This window comes from Camelus ferus, chromosome 6, assembly GCF_009834535.1.
Source record: "Camelus ferus isolate YT-003-E chromosome 6, BCGSAC_Cfer_1.0, whole genome shotgun sequence".
In the NCBI taxonomy this organism is placed as follows: Eukaryota; Metazoa; Chordata; class Mammalia; order Artiodactyla; family Camelidae; genus Camelus; species Camelus ferus.
Genome location: NC_045701.1, coordinates 14205926 through 14220490, shown reverse-complemented (window position 1 = coordinate 14220490; position 14565 = coordinate 14205926).

Below are 14565 nucleotides of genomic sequence, written 5' to 3'. Positions count from 1 at the left end.
CAATTGGTCATACTGTGGTGGGAAGCCCCATGAAAAGACCAGCAGGACCCACAGGCAGGGCCACTACTTTCCCACCAGCGCCATCAGGTTGCCTGGCCCAGCAGCTTTATCTCACTTTTGTGCTGTGTAAAACGGCTTGGTTCTAGGAAAGCGAAACTTACCCCTAAGATTCTATTGGTTCCCAAAGCTCACTCCTGATTGGTCCATTTCTAACACCTCATTTGCATAAAGCCCACTCCTGATTGGTACATTTCTAACACCTCATTTGCATATAGCACAAAATGGAAACCTAAAATTCTATAAAAGCCTGTGTAAACCTACAGATGGGGTCCAGAGCTTGGTGTGGTAACTCCTCTGGGCCCGCCGGCATGATAAACCTGAGTTCTCCAACCCTCTGAGTGTTGGCTTGGCCTGTTGTCGGAATTCAGGTTGCTGTAACACTTTGATGTAACATTTCTGGAGGCCCCAATGAGTTTCCAACTGTGCCGGCCCCTTGAGCCGCCGGGGCAGCGGAGCAACTGCCTGGAGGATGGGAACCCCGAAAGCGAATGAGGCAGCACACCACCCAGTGGTATTCCGGGTCCCCCTTCGCAGGGGTGGTTCAGTCCTCTGGGTGGCTGAACCCCGACTGGACTCGAGGGAGGGACGGACTAACTCACCTGGCAACACGTCCAGACAAGGTAAGAGCCCTGGGAAGCATCCATATTCAGGTTATTCAGGTCGTGTCCCAGTGGACAGAAGGGAGGCTGATCACTACCTTCAGGCTTCCCCATCCAATGGTATTCCAGACGGGGAGATTAGGTCAGGCTTCAAGTCCGACGGTATTCCAGACGGGAAGATCAGGTCAGGGACGCCCTGGAGAATTAGGAGGGAAATGTGCAATTAATCTCTGAGCATTTGTGTGAGTGTGTGTGTGACCTGATTCACTTGGGCTTCAGATTCGAGCCTGTAAGCTCCATGGCGCTCTGCTACGGAGTTGGAGTGAGTCCCAACCTGCGGTTCCTTGGCGACCTCATATGCTCAAGGCAGTATCCGCCCCTCTGGGTATGGATCGGAGTCAGAGGTTTATACTGACCCGCCAAAGCTAAGAGGCATCTTCCTCCCAGTGAGGGGAGGGGCCAGGCAGATGCAACGGAAGCCCCTCCCTTTGTCTCCTTTGTGACACCGGCACAGGGTGGCTACACAGGAAGGGAAAGGGACATAGAACAGCCTATGAGTAAACGACCCCTGTGCCCTTGGGGACTGTGACGGGACTACTCTGAGGAAGTTTCAGATGCGACCTTGTCATCAGACCTCCGAGACAGCCTGTCGGGACTAGTGAACCAGCCTCAGTACTGCCCCTTCTGTCTGATATTGAGACCTCAAGACCTGAGCCAGGGGGAGCCTCCAGGGCTGGCTGCACCCCTCTTTTGAGGTCCCCTTTTTGGTTCATTTGTTCTGCCACCGGCCCGCCATCCCGGCCCTGTGTTTTGTCAGTTCAGACTATAGAGAACTTTGTGTGGGGACCCCCTAGAGCTCGTCCAGGCCTGGGAGAGCCTCAGGGACACCTGCCTGCCGTGGAATCCTCCTGACACATCGGCAGCACTTGCGGCCAAGCAGATGCTAGACCCGGAGAGGCAGCAGTTTTTTGGGAGCTCCACTGTTTCGAGGAGTGGAGGAAATAGAGATACTGGGTCACCATCCGTGCCGCCGGAAGCAGACCCACGCCTATAGGTCGTAGAATCTGTCAAATAATAATGGGGGCCTCAAAGTCAAAGCTGACTGTTCTGGATTGCATGATTAAAAATTTCAAAAAGGGCTTCTCAGGAGACCATGGGATTAAATTGACACCAAGAAAATTGTGCACGTTGTGCAAGCTAGACTGGCCCACCTTTGGAGTGGGATGGCCCTCAGAAGGCACATCTGACCTGCCAACTATCCGGGCCGTGTACAGAGTAATTACTGGGGCCCCAGGGCATCCCAACCAATTCCTATATTTTGACTCTTGGCTGACGATCACCCAAATTTTGCCCCCGTGGGTCCGGTTCTGCGCAAATGGTCGGGGACAGTGTAGGATCCTCGTGGCCCAGACACTGAAGGTGAAAAAGGAAGGTGCAACGAAGCTGATCTTTCAGGGGGACCCTGAAGAAGAACCTTGTGCATGCTGAGCATGCGCTCTACCACTTGAGCTACACCCTCTGCCCTGTCAATTTTATTATTAGTCCAACCAGAAGAACACAAGAGGGGTGCAGGGGGCACTTTCATCTCCCCAACACTAGAATTCTCTGAACAGACTTTGGTTGTAGATTTGGCTTTGCAACTATGAAAATGTTTGTATAATTATACAACAAATTAAAAAAAATACCTAAACAATTAAAAGCAACATGAATTTTGTATCAAAAGTATAGTTTTGTAGGGGAGGAGAATTTGCCATCCTAAAATGTCTCTTTGGTATATTGCGTTAAGGCGGTTATTTTCTATAAAACAGCAGACGTGGAAAGGGCTCTGGAAACCAAGTAGAAATGGCCCTTTTGTAAGATACTTACATTCGTAAGGAAACTCTCCGTTTGTAAAGATTTCCCTTGCTGTATCCAGAAGAGGAGGATGACCAAATCTCTAGAAGCTCTTAACAAAGGAGAAGGCACTGACTTAAATCTTCATCACAATCACCCTTGTTTACAGTACTTTTCCTGGTAACTTCCCGCAAGCCCCACTCTCTACATCCTCTTTTGTCTCTGAGGATGGTATTTCAGGTGAGGGCTTCAGCCATTTTGGCGAGTTACTCAGTTTTCCTGTTGTTGTTGTTTTTTTTTTTCTTCCCTTCACGTATATGTATCATTAAACTTTGATTTTCTCCTGTTAATCTGTAACTGAGCGGGATCCTATGGGGCCTTCCCAGGGCAGACCCCTCCCCCACATCCTCTGCTTTAACCCCTCTCTCAAGTACCTAGATAATAGTACCTGATGCACACTTCCTGAGTTGCTTTACAGATGCTAAAACTACCACCAAGTGGAAGAGGTTAACTACTTGATGACCAGGAGCACATAGCCCTCAGGTCTCCTGGAGCCTAAGGAGAGAGAACGTGACTCCGCCCTGCTACCTCACCATCAACCAATCAGAGAGTCATGCACGAGCTGATCACCTTCCCTGGGACGGCCCACCCCCACCTGGCCTTTAAAACTGCTTTGCAGACGGGTTAGGGGTTTTAGAGCTCGAGCCAACTGACCTCCTAGTGTTGGCGCCTTTACAATAAACGCTGCACTTTCTGTCGCCACAGCCTGGTGCCAAAAGATTGGCTTTACTGCGCCCAGGCGAGCAGACCCAAATTTGGTTTGGTAACAAATCTTTCTTGTGTCAATTTAATTCTTAAATGAGCCAGAGGGACCTAGAAAGGTAGAGGAAAATTTCTTCCTCCCTGACCGTTCTTTATAACTATATAAAAAAAGAACTCTTCCCAGTGACTTTGTTACTGGAGAGTAGGCTCACTGTCTTGTTGCAGGAATTCAGAGATGAAACGCAGAGGACAAGAAAGCAAAGCCAGGATTTATTAAGCGGTAGTACGCTCTCAAGGGGAGGACAAGCAAACTCAGGTGAGCAGCCGCCCTGAGCTTCTTTGGCAAGTTGCTTAGACGGGGTGTGAAAATGGACAGAATGGTCACTGGGGAGGGAATGGTTGGGGGTATTATTTCCTAATTTTCATCCCAGCTCCGCCTTCCTGAGGGGAGGAGGGATTTTTGTCCTTAGTCTGGATTGGAAGTGCCATGGGGTCAGTGCACGATGGGAACTTCTTACCCGTGAGGCTAATTTTTTTGTAATAAGAGCAAATGAGCAAAAGGTTACGTTTGGACACCAGAGATTCTTGCCTTTTCCCACCTTTCTTTGTCTGCCTCCAGGACACTTATCACCTCAAAATGTGTGTTTCCTATCAGTCCAGAGGTTCATGCTTTTCTTTGCCCAAGGACCCCTGTTGTCTACAAGATGTATGGTTTCCTGCCATTTGGCCCTGTGCCCCTTTTCTCTGCTCATATCTAGCGGTCTGCATGCTCTAACAACCTTATAATGGAGTTATTTGATTATACATCCCTCAGGACAAAAAGAACTGTAGAAATATCCTAAGCTGTGTCATTAGTGATAGCATTGATGTTCTTATCTCAAGACTGTTGGATGTGTATTGTGGGAAAATGTAAATGAGTGTTTGTGAGTTGAGAACTGGGATTTTTAGCATGGAGGGAAAGGAGGTGGTGAAGAAGATCAACACATTTAAATAAAAACCTTATAATGCTGCATTGGAATTGGAAGTAACAATATGAACTCATAATGTGATTTATCCATATCTATCAATCTCTATGTCTATGAATCACCTCTATCTACCTGTGATATTGTGACTTATAACAAGAAATATGTATTTGGTCTTCATCTCTGTTTCTAGCTCAGCACTCTTAGAACCTTTGAAATTTCCTAAGTGATGAGAGCAATACACGTGTCTTTTGATGTGTTAACAAGGTAACTTATAGACTGCACCTGAGGATGGTGGCTGGTTGCCAGGGGAACCAACCAAATCCCCTGACCTCAAGGGGAGAGGGGCTAACAGCTGAAGTCGATTGCCAATGACTAGTGATTTAATCAGGTAGGCCTAGGTAAAAAAGCCTCTGTAAAAACTGAAAAGATCAGGGTTCTGAGAGCTTCCAGGGTGGCGAACATGTGGAGAGGTGGGGAGAGTGGTGAGCTCAGGCAGCATGGAAGCTGTGTGCCCATTCCCTGTGTCTCTCTCCCACCTGGCTGTTCCTGAGTTATATCCTTTTATAATAAACTGGTGATCTAGTAGGTGAAATGTTTCTCTGAGTTCTGTGAGCTGCTCTCTAGCAAATTAATTGAACCCAAGGAGGGGGGTCTTTGAAACCTCTGATCTGCAGCTGGTTGGTCATCAGAAGCACAGGTGATAACCTGGACTTGCAGTTGACAGCTGAAGGGTGTGTGTGTTGGGGGGGGTGCAGGGAGCAGTCTCGTAGGGCTGAGTTCTCAACATGTGGGGTTGCTGCTGTTGAACTCAAGTTCATGTGTCTGATGCACAGTGAAGCCAAACAAACTGAAAAGGTGGAGTTTGGAGTAGACAAAAGTCTATTGCAAGGGCCGGGTAACTTGTGCTCAGAAGATCCAAGGTCCCCAGTGGTGGTCTTTAGGGAAGAGTTTTTAAAGGCAGATTTTGGGGGGCAGGCTATAAGATGCATGACTCTCTTCCGATTGGATAGTGGTGAGGTAACAGGGTGGAGTTTCAGGAATCTCAGTCAGCAGCCTGGTTCTGACCCATTTAGAGTCTCTGTGCTTGTGTTCAGCCTTAAGTTTCCAACCTCCATTTGGTGGGGGCACTTAGTTCCTGCAGGAGAACCCTGACACATGTGTCAGCTTGTTCTGTGTAGCCTTCGAGGAGAAACTAGGACTATGTTTTATCACTGCACTGTTGTTTCTTTTTTTATTTTGGGTGGGGGGAGGTAATTAGGTTTATTTACTTGTATATTTATTTCTTAATGGAGGTTTTGGGGATTGAACCCAGGACCTTGTGCATGCTAAGCACACACTCTGCCACTGAGCTCTACCCTCCCCTCTGCGCTATTGTGTCTTGACTGCTTTTCCTTTGTTTCTACATTCCCTCACTTCCCTAATAATTGTCTGAATCTGCCCTTTGGAACTCAGGGAAGGTCTAGAAGGCTGAAGACTTTTTCTTGCAAACAAGAAATGGGGGACACGGAAAGGCTTTTGCAACTGAGAGGGCCCCACAGCAATCCTGCTTGGTTCAGTGTCAGAATTAAGCTGAGTTGTAGGGCATCCAATTAGGTGTAGGTGGTGTCATAAAGAACGGCTTCGTGTGGGGGGAAAACATTTACCCATTTGGTGACCAGAAGTGAAGTGTTTCATATGAGTAGTAAAGGAGACACACAAGAAAGACACAGTAGGAAATTACCAGGTTTTTCCCTACTCAGGTGGAAAACTGAGTTTTCCCTTTGTCATCTATCATCTTTCTATTTTGTCCTAGCTCTGACCACTGAAAATGCCTATATACATAAAGGGATTTAAAAATTTTATTTCTCATTCTCTGTAGAGTTTACTTTTTATAGCTCTGTTCTCCGGCAAATCTAATAAAGGTGAAATGTCAGCTGTGTTACTAGGCAACACTGCTTGTGGTAAAAATGACCCAGTGCATCTGGACAGTGAGGACAGCGAATGAACTAGAAAGACCGGGTGGAAAGCTGTGGCTTTGGAGTTTCCTGAGAATCCTGACTCTTGAAACTGGATGTCTCTTGAGGGGACAGGGAAGGCAGCTGGTCCCATTAAAAAATTACTAACATTGGGATATTGGTTTCTAATTGGGACGTGAGGTTTATATTCATTGTTTATCTGAAATTCAAGTCTAACTGGGTATCCTGTAATTTATCTGGCAACTATGAAGGGAGGTGGTGTTGGTTCGCAAACTGGCCCCCATACATGGAGAGCAAGGAGAGACCAAAGAAAGAGGCAGGCTGCTTCAGATTGGTAGGTGGCAGGTTTTAATAAGGCAACTTACATACCAGGCTTGTCTTGGGATGCCGAAAGATGAGTAGATCTCCACACCTGTCTTCCAGAGACTTAAAAGTTTGTACAGCTGTCCCTCGGTATCTGCAGGGAATTGGTTCCAGGACCCCCTCAGATACCAAAATCCATGAATGCTCAAGTCCCTTATCTAAAATGGCATAGTATTTGCACACAGTGTATGTGCTTACCCTCCCTTATGCTTTAAATCATCTTTAGATGACTTATCACACCTAATACAATGTAAACACTATGTAAATAGTTGCTGGTCCACCTGCAAATTCAAGCTTTGCTTTTTGGAACTTTCTGGAATTTTTTTTCCTGAATATTTTCCACCTGAGGTTGGTTAAATACAAGGATGTGGAACCCGTGGATACAGAGGACTAACTGGACTGACTGCCTTGTGTTTCAGTCATGTACAGTTTCAGATGGTCTCAACACCACCACCACCTTACTCTCTCAAGGCTGCATCCTTGGAACCGCTCCTGCTGTGGGAACAGTAGGAAGAGAGTACATCCCAAGGACACAGGAGGGCATGAGGAACCTCTGGTTGCCTGGGTCCTGCTCATGGGTCAACAGGCAGTCATGCCCTTTTGATGACCTCCTCCAAGGGACAGTGGGTGGGGATCCCTAGAGAAATGTCTGCCACCGCCCTGCTGGTGAGCTGTGTTTCCTGTCCTTGTATCCTTATTCTGAGTGAAGTCAATGCCAAGTGTGGCCTGTTGTAGTTATGGGAGCCCAGATGTTTACTAGAGCCTGAAAACAACACCAAAGTGGGCATTATATCCTAGAAGCAGTGATCAGCTCGGCTGCATCAGCACCCGGAGAACCCAGACTGTGTTCTCTAAGTACTATGCCTTATTTAAAGGAAATGGCTGATTCCACTGGGACAGCAAAGGTGTCCCTGGATGAACCTGGCACATTTTGTCACACCAGAAAAGACCACTTGAAGACCACTGTGTGCAGAGCAAAGAACTCAGGAGCTGGCATGGAGTGGCTGGGATTTGCTTGCATGAAGTGCTGGGGTGGAAGGGAGGGTAGAGATGAAAAAAGACTGGTTGTGAGTTAATCATTGTTCAAGCTGGATTTTAGGGTATGAGGATTCATTGTGTCCTTTCCTCCAAATTTGTATTTTTGAAATTCTCCATAACAGAAATACAAAAATAACATAAGAAGTGGCTGTGCCACCTAAAAAGGACACAGTTGTTAAAAAAAAAAAAATGGTGAGGGCCTAATTGTACATAAAGTTAAATGAATAAGTCATTTAAAAAATCTAGCTTCAACAGGTAAAGAGCTAAGTTTGAGAGAGAATTTCAGTTCTCTTCAAAGGAAGACCATCTTGGGGGGAGGATACAGCTCAGTCGTAGAGTGCATGGTTAGACTGCATGAGGTCCTGGGTTCCATCCCAGTCAGTACCTCTGTTGAAAAATAAATAAAAATAAACCTAATTACCTACCCCCCCCCCCAATTAAAGAACCCCCCGCAAAATAAATAACAAAATAAAAAAGAGAAAGATAAGCTGGAGCGACCACGCTGGTAACTGGGGCATGCATGTGCCTCTGTGCTCATTTATTCTCTCCTCTGGGTGCAGAAAGAAGGCAAACCAAGCACCCTGGGTCCCCAGAAGATCAACCCCGGAAGCCTCGGGGCAAAGGTAACATGCCTCCTCGCGTCCAGGGCGCGCATGGCTCCGCCTCGCCGCCAGGGGGAGACAGCAGCATAGGGTGAGTTCCCCCACCTCCAAGGAAGAGAGGATCCTAGGTTACTAAGAATTACTGCTCACTCTTCAGTGCCCATGAGGGAGGTCATGTGGGGAGACAGCAGAGAGCAGGGCTGTATCCGAGTGCCCCTCTCAGGCAGCATAAGTGCCAGCTTGCCCCACACACTGGCTCAGTCAGAGCCAGGTCACCCGGCTGCCCTTAGCCCAGGAGGTGTCCCCTCCTCCCTCACGGCCATGCCACTTGCTATCTTTTGGCCCCTTCTTTTCTCCAGTCCCCTCCCTCCCTTCCCCCTTCCATCGCCTTATGGAGCAGGCCCTGGGCCTCAGCAGAATGGTCTCTGTGGTCACCAGCCTCCTAGGACAATTGCCAACCTCGAGGGCTGCTCGCGGTTACTGGAAAGCTGCTTTAAAAATATAAATAGCTGTAGTAAAGACCGGTCACAGCTGTCAAACCACAGTAAACCCAACAACTCTTTCCTGAAAACTGATTTCTGAGAAATCAGCCTCTGGTTGGATAGCTACTCTGTCTTCAGCTGGAGGAGAAACTCCAGTTCCCAAAGGGATGGATATCCTATGGTGGATGATGGTCCTGGACCCCTGGATCTGACCCTGCCTGACTTTTCAGCAGGAACCTAATTTCATAGCCAAACGGAGCCTTTTCTAGATGTGTAACCTAATATATACCTTTTAAATCAGATTTACTTTTGCTTTAGCTGTTTGATTTTTTCAGATGATGGAAACATTCAATTACCATCATGCCGAAATGCATATGTTTCTAGAAAGCTCCAATGTCTGGTTTTTAGGATGAAATGAGCTTTATTTCTTAAGTCATTCTTTTGCTCCCTATTAAAACACTAATTCCAAGAGGGTATACCTTGGGAGCACAGATTACAGTGTAATTATTTTGGTTCAATATATATAACAGGCAAGAAGGACAAATTATTAATTCAAGGAAATAAAAGAAATGTACATGAAAGGAGAATTAATCATAGTTTGTTATATGGCTCAGCTCTGACTGGCATACAAAATCATAATGTAAAAATGAATATTGATTTAAGCAAAATTGTGATGTAGCTATATTAGGTAGTGGGGCAGAAATCTGTATGTGGCAGGAGATGGAGGAAAGAGAAATCTTCATTATCATGGTGTGAAGACAACCGACCATACTGAAAATCAAGAATTTGGTTAATCCAAGCATTTTATTTTAAGATGCAAATACCAAAAGAATCAGTTAAAAAAGTTGAAAGGAGTTGTCTCTGGGGCTGGGAAATGGCAGGCGGGGGACTAGGAACTGTTTTTCCTCAGATCTTACTGAACTATTAAATTATGACTGTGTATAACTTAAAAAAAAAGTTTAAAAAATGTTGATATTCATCAGATTCAAGTGGACATTCTTAAGTATCTTAAGATTTAATTGACATCTTAACTGGATCAAGTAACCTGATGGAGCTCAAATGGAACCGCGTTATTTTGAAAGGTACTCATTTAATGCAGTGCTTCGCAATCTTGGCTACACAATTGTGGTTGCACGTTGGAATCACCTGGAGAAATTTTAGACCCTGCTCGAGCGGCGCGCCACCTAAGCCAATCAAATGGAGTTCACAGAGTTGGCAGAGGAGTTGCTAGTTTTCAGAGTATTTCAGGTGATTCTGATGTGTATCAAGATTGAGACCCACTGGTCTGATGACAACCTGAGGAACATATTTTAAAATTTACCCTATTTCCTTTATTATTTATTATTATTATTTTAAGCGGGGGAGGAAGTTAGGTTTACTTATTTTATTTATTTTTAGGGGAAGTACTGGGGATTGAAGGACTTGAGGTAGTTACAAATGAGAGTCAGAATTCAAGGTAGAAGGTTCAGGGTGAGACAGGACTAGGTTAAATAGCCACAGCGTGAAAGGGACTCCAGAAAAGAAGCCAGGAGGGCTGCTGGGAGGTGGCAGAAGGTAGAGGTGATGCTGGTGCCGAGTGCCCCCCTCTCCCCCTTCACGGCTTCCCTTTCCTTTTTCATTGAACCCACCCATCCCCGCTCATCTCTGCTGCTCGCCTCATCCTCTCCTTAGAAAAAACACGGGGGCCAGGTAGGGCCTGCAGTGCCCCAGCTAACGCAGACCTCTGGCCGGACGTGTGTGGCTGTCTCGGTGAGAGGCGGGAGCCACGTGGCTTCCCACCTGGCGCCGAGGTCCCCGGGGCAGCCGACTGGGAAGGGGAGCGCACCCGGGGGCGGGCGGCGGGCGAAGCACCCGCTAAGAGATGTGGTCCCGGCAGCTGCTTTACGAAGCCTTGGGCCTCGATGGGAGCTCAGGCAGGACGCTGAGATGCATTAGCGTTGCAGAGGAAGGCAGTGTCTGGATCTGTGTTCAGACTTGGGATGCCTTATTAAATTGGGGACCAGATTTCAAGAGCTGTAGCCAGTGAGTGGTAAGCTACCCCCACGTGTATGCCTAACCACACGGGGACAGCGGTGCCTTGTCTCAAGGTGGTTTGTTTGTATGAACTGTGGTCATCCACATTTTCAATTCCTTTGCATTTCAAATGATGTTAGAAGAGGTATGGCATATAAACGGACACACTTTGTTAGCAACTTGAGCAGAATTTGTAAGGGCAGCTGAATGGCAGGCAAATCAGGATGGAAGCCTTGGGGCGGAAAGGCCCTAGTGTGGTGAGTTAACAAAAGCCCCTTAGGCTCTGTACTGGGTGTGGGGCACAGAGGGAGGAGTCAGTGGCTGACCTCAGACCTTGTCTGGGTGAGGCACCCTGGCCCTCAGCTGTGGGCTTGGCAGGTCAGAATGGGTGTGTGTGTGTCACTGGAAGAGTCAAGGGGCAGGGGACACTGGTAGGTCATTGGTGCTCTCTGTATTTTAAAGGCACAAGGTTTATTTTCCTCAAATTGTCACCAGGCAGCTCTCTCCCTTTCCCCTTTAAAACCCTGAGGTTTAAAAGCTGAAGCTGCAACTCTCATATGTTGCTGATGGGAATGTTAAATAGTACAACTGCTCAGGAAAACGGTCTGGCAGTTCCTGAACATGTTAAACAGAACTACCCTGTGACTCAGTAATTCCACTGTTAGGAATATACCTGGAAAATATATGTCCACACAAACACCTTGCAAAAGAATGGTCATGGCAGCATTATTCAATAATATCCCCAAAGTGCAAACAACCCAAATGTCCATCCACAGATGAATAGATAAAGTGTGGGGTAGCAATGGAGTATTGCTCAGCCATGAAAAGGAATGAAGTACTGATACATGCTACAACATGGATAAACCTTGAAAACATGCTGAATGAAAAAAGTCAGACTCTAAAAGCCACTTGTATAATTCCATTCATATAAATTGTCCAGGCAAATCCATAGAGACAGTAGATTACTGGTTGTCACTGGGGGAGAGGGAATTAGGAGTGACTGCCTAATGGATATGGGTTGGTTTTTTTTTTTTTTTTTTTTTTTTTTTTTTTTTTTGAGGAGATGGAAATGTCTGGAATTTGATAATGGTGATGGTTGCACAACATTGTAAATATACTGAACTGTCTACAATGGGTAAAATGGTGAATTTTATCTAAAAATTGCAAAAAATAATAGAACAAATACCCAGCAAATTTATTTCAGTAGCAGTTTTAATTCCCAACAACTTTATCCCAGAAAGATTGTTAAGTGGCTTCCAAGTCTGAGGCATTAATTTTTACTTCAGTGTTGCGTTCTAGTTTCCTCTTTGCTGCTCCCTTGGGAATATTTCTGCCCTGTTTGTTACTTCTGTTGTGCAGTTGGAGTTTTCTTTCAACGTCTGGCGAGTCTTGGAGGTTAGGTAATCGTTGCCGATGAGGGTCTAGATCAGTACTTCTAACAAGGGCTGCTGGTTAGACCCTCCTGGGTTTGCTGAGGTTGGCATGTAGACCAACTGTAGCAGAACTTCAGGGGTGGTGGGAGAGGCCCTGAGCATCCGTGTAAAGCCCCCTCAGGTGGTTCTATGTGTGCCTGGACTTGAGAGCTACTAATCTAGATTAAATGATATGCTGGCTCTGGCCAAGTCTGAGCCCCTGTTTCCTGGTAGGAACTCTTACCTTTGGTGATAGTGAGGGCCCAGGAACCGCTACCTTAGGCAACTGTGGGGGCCATGAAAACTCTCACTATAGGTGATTGTGGGCCCGGGACTCCCAAATTTAGGTGATTGTTGGGTGATGGGAATCCAGATGATTGTGGGGTCGGGTAACTCTACAAAGGTGACTGTAGGGGCCCAGGAAAGCCTAACGAGTCTAACTTCGGTGATTGGGTGCACAGGAAAACTTAGCTTAGGTGACTGTGGGGGCCCAGAAATCTCTGCCTTAGGTGATTATGGGGCTCTTGGGAACTGTACCTTAAATAATTGTTGGTGCTTAGGAAGATCTACCCTAGTTCATCGAGGGGGCCAATAATTCTATCTTAGTGATTGTAGGGGTCCAGAAATTTCTGCCTTAGGTCATTGTAGGAGCCCAGCTCTACCTGGATGGATGTGGGAGGCCATGAACTCTATTTTAGGTGACTGCAGGTGTGCAGGAAATTGTAGCTTAGGTGATTATGGGCCCAGGAAACTCTACCTAAGGGAATTGTAGGAGGCCCTGGAATCTCTGCCTTAGGTGGTTGTTGGGGTCTAGGAAATTCTACCTTAGGCAAGTGTAGGGGGACAGGAAACTAGCTTATGTGATTATGGGGTTCAGGAACTCTACCTTAGGTGATCGTGGAACCAGAATACTCAGCCTTAGGAGATTGTCAATGCCCAGCAATATACCTTAGTTCATTGTGGGGGACAGGATACTAAACCTTAGTGATTTGGGGGCCCCAGGAAGTTGTACTTTAAATAATATTGACAACCCTGGAAACTCTAAGGTAATTTTGGGGCTCCAAAATCTGTACCTTAGGTGATTTGGGGAGCACAGGAAACTCTAACTTAGGGATTGTGGAAACTAACTTAGGGATTGTTGGGGGGGGGGCAGGAAACTATATCTATGTCCATTGTAGGGGCCAGGAAACTATATGCTAGTGATCTTGGCGCCCCAGGGAACTACCTTAGGTGGTTTTTTGAGGCCAGGGAACTACCTTAGTTGATTTTGAGGGGTATAAGAAATTCTACCCAGGGAACACTACAGTAGGTGATCATGGCCCCAAACTCTACATTATGTGATTGTAGTAGGCCATAAATCTCTACTTTAGATGATTGGGGGGTCTTAACTACTTCAGGTGATTGTGGGCACCCAGGAAACTCTGTCTTAGGTGATTATGTATCCAGGAAAACTCCATCTTAGGTGATTATAGGAGCAGGACGCTCTACTCTAGTTCACTGTGGGGGCCCTGAAACTCTACCAGTGATTTTGGTGCCCCAGGCAACTTTACCTTAGATGATTTAGGAAGCCCAGAAACCTCTAGAACCAGAACTTATGTGCTTACTGGGGGCCCATGATATCCTATGTTAGGTGATTATGGGGGGGTGGCAGGTACTCTACCTTGGGTGATTGTGGGGGGTGGCTAGGAACTCTGAGGTGATTTGGGGGGCCCAAGCAAAACTACCTTAGATGACATAGTTGTAGAAAACTCTGCCATAGGAATTGTGGGGTGCCACGACACTCTAGCTTAGCTGGTCATGGGGGCTCAGAAAACTCTAGCTTCAGTGACTGTGGGACCCTGGAATTCTAGCTTAGATGATTGTGGGAGGTCCGGGAGACTCCAGCTTGGGTGACTGAGTACTCTGCCTGGAAAGTCTACCTTAAGTGATTGTGGGGAAAGGATATCTACCTTAGTTGATTTTCGGCCCAGGAAAATCTACGTAAGGCAATCGTGAGGGGCCAGGAATATCTGCCTTAGGTGGTTTTGGTCTCAGGAAACTATACCTTCAGTGGTTGTGGGGGCAAAGGTAATTGTACCTTATGTGATTGTGACTGTAGACTCTCACAGTCACTTATGGTCACCATAAGTGACTGTGAGAGTCCAGAAATCACTACCTTAGGTAATTGTGGGAACCCAAACCCTATTACTTTAGGTGATGGTGGGGCTCCAGGAGACTGTACCTTAGGTGAGTGCTGTCCAAGCAAACTATGCCATAATTGATTGTGGGGTCCCAGGAAACTCTGTAGTAGGTGATTTCAGGGGACTAGAAAAATCTAACAAGTGATTTGGTGGCCCAGGAACTCACTTGGTTGGGGAGGGGGTGGCAGGAAACTCGAGGTGATTGTGGGTGCTCAGGAAAACCAACCTTAGTTCATTGTAGGGGCCAGAAATTCTAAGTGGTTGTAGGGATCCAGGAAAGTCAGCCTTGGGTTATTGTGGG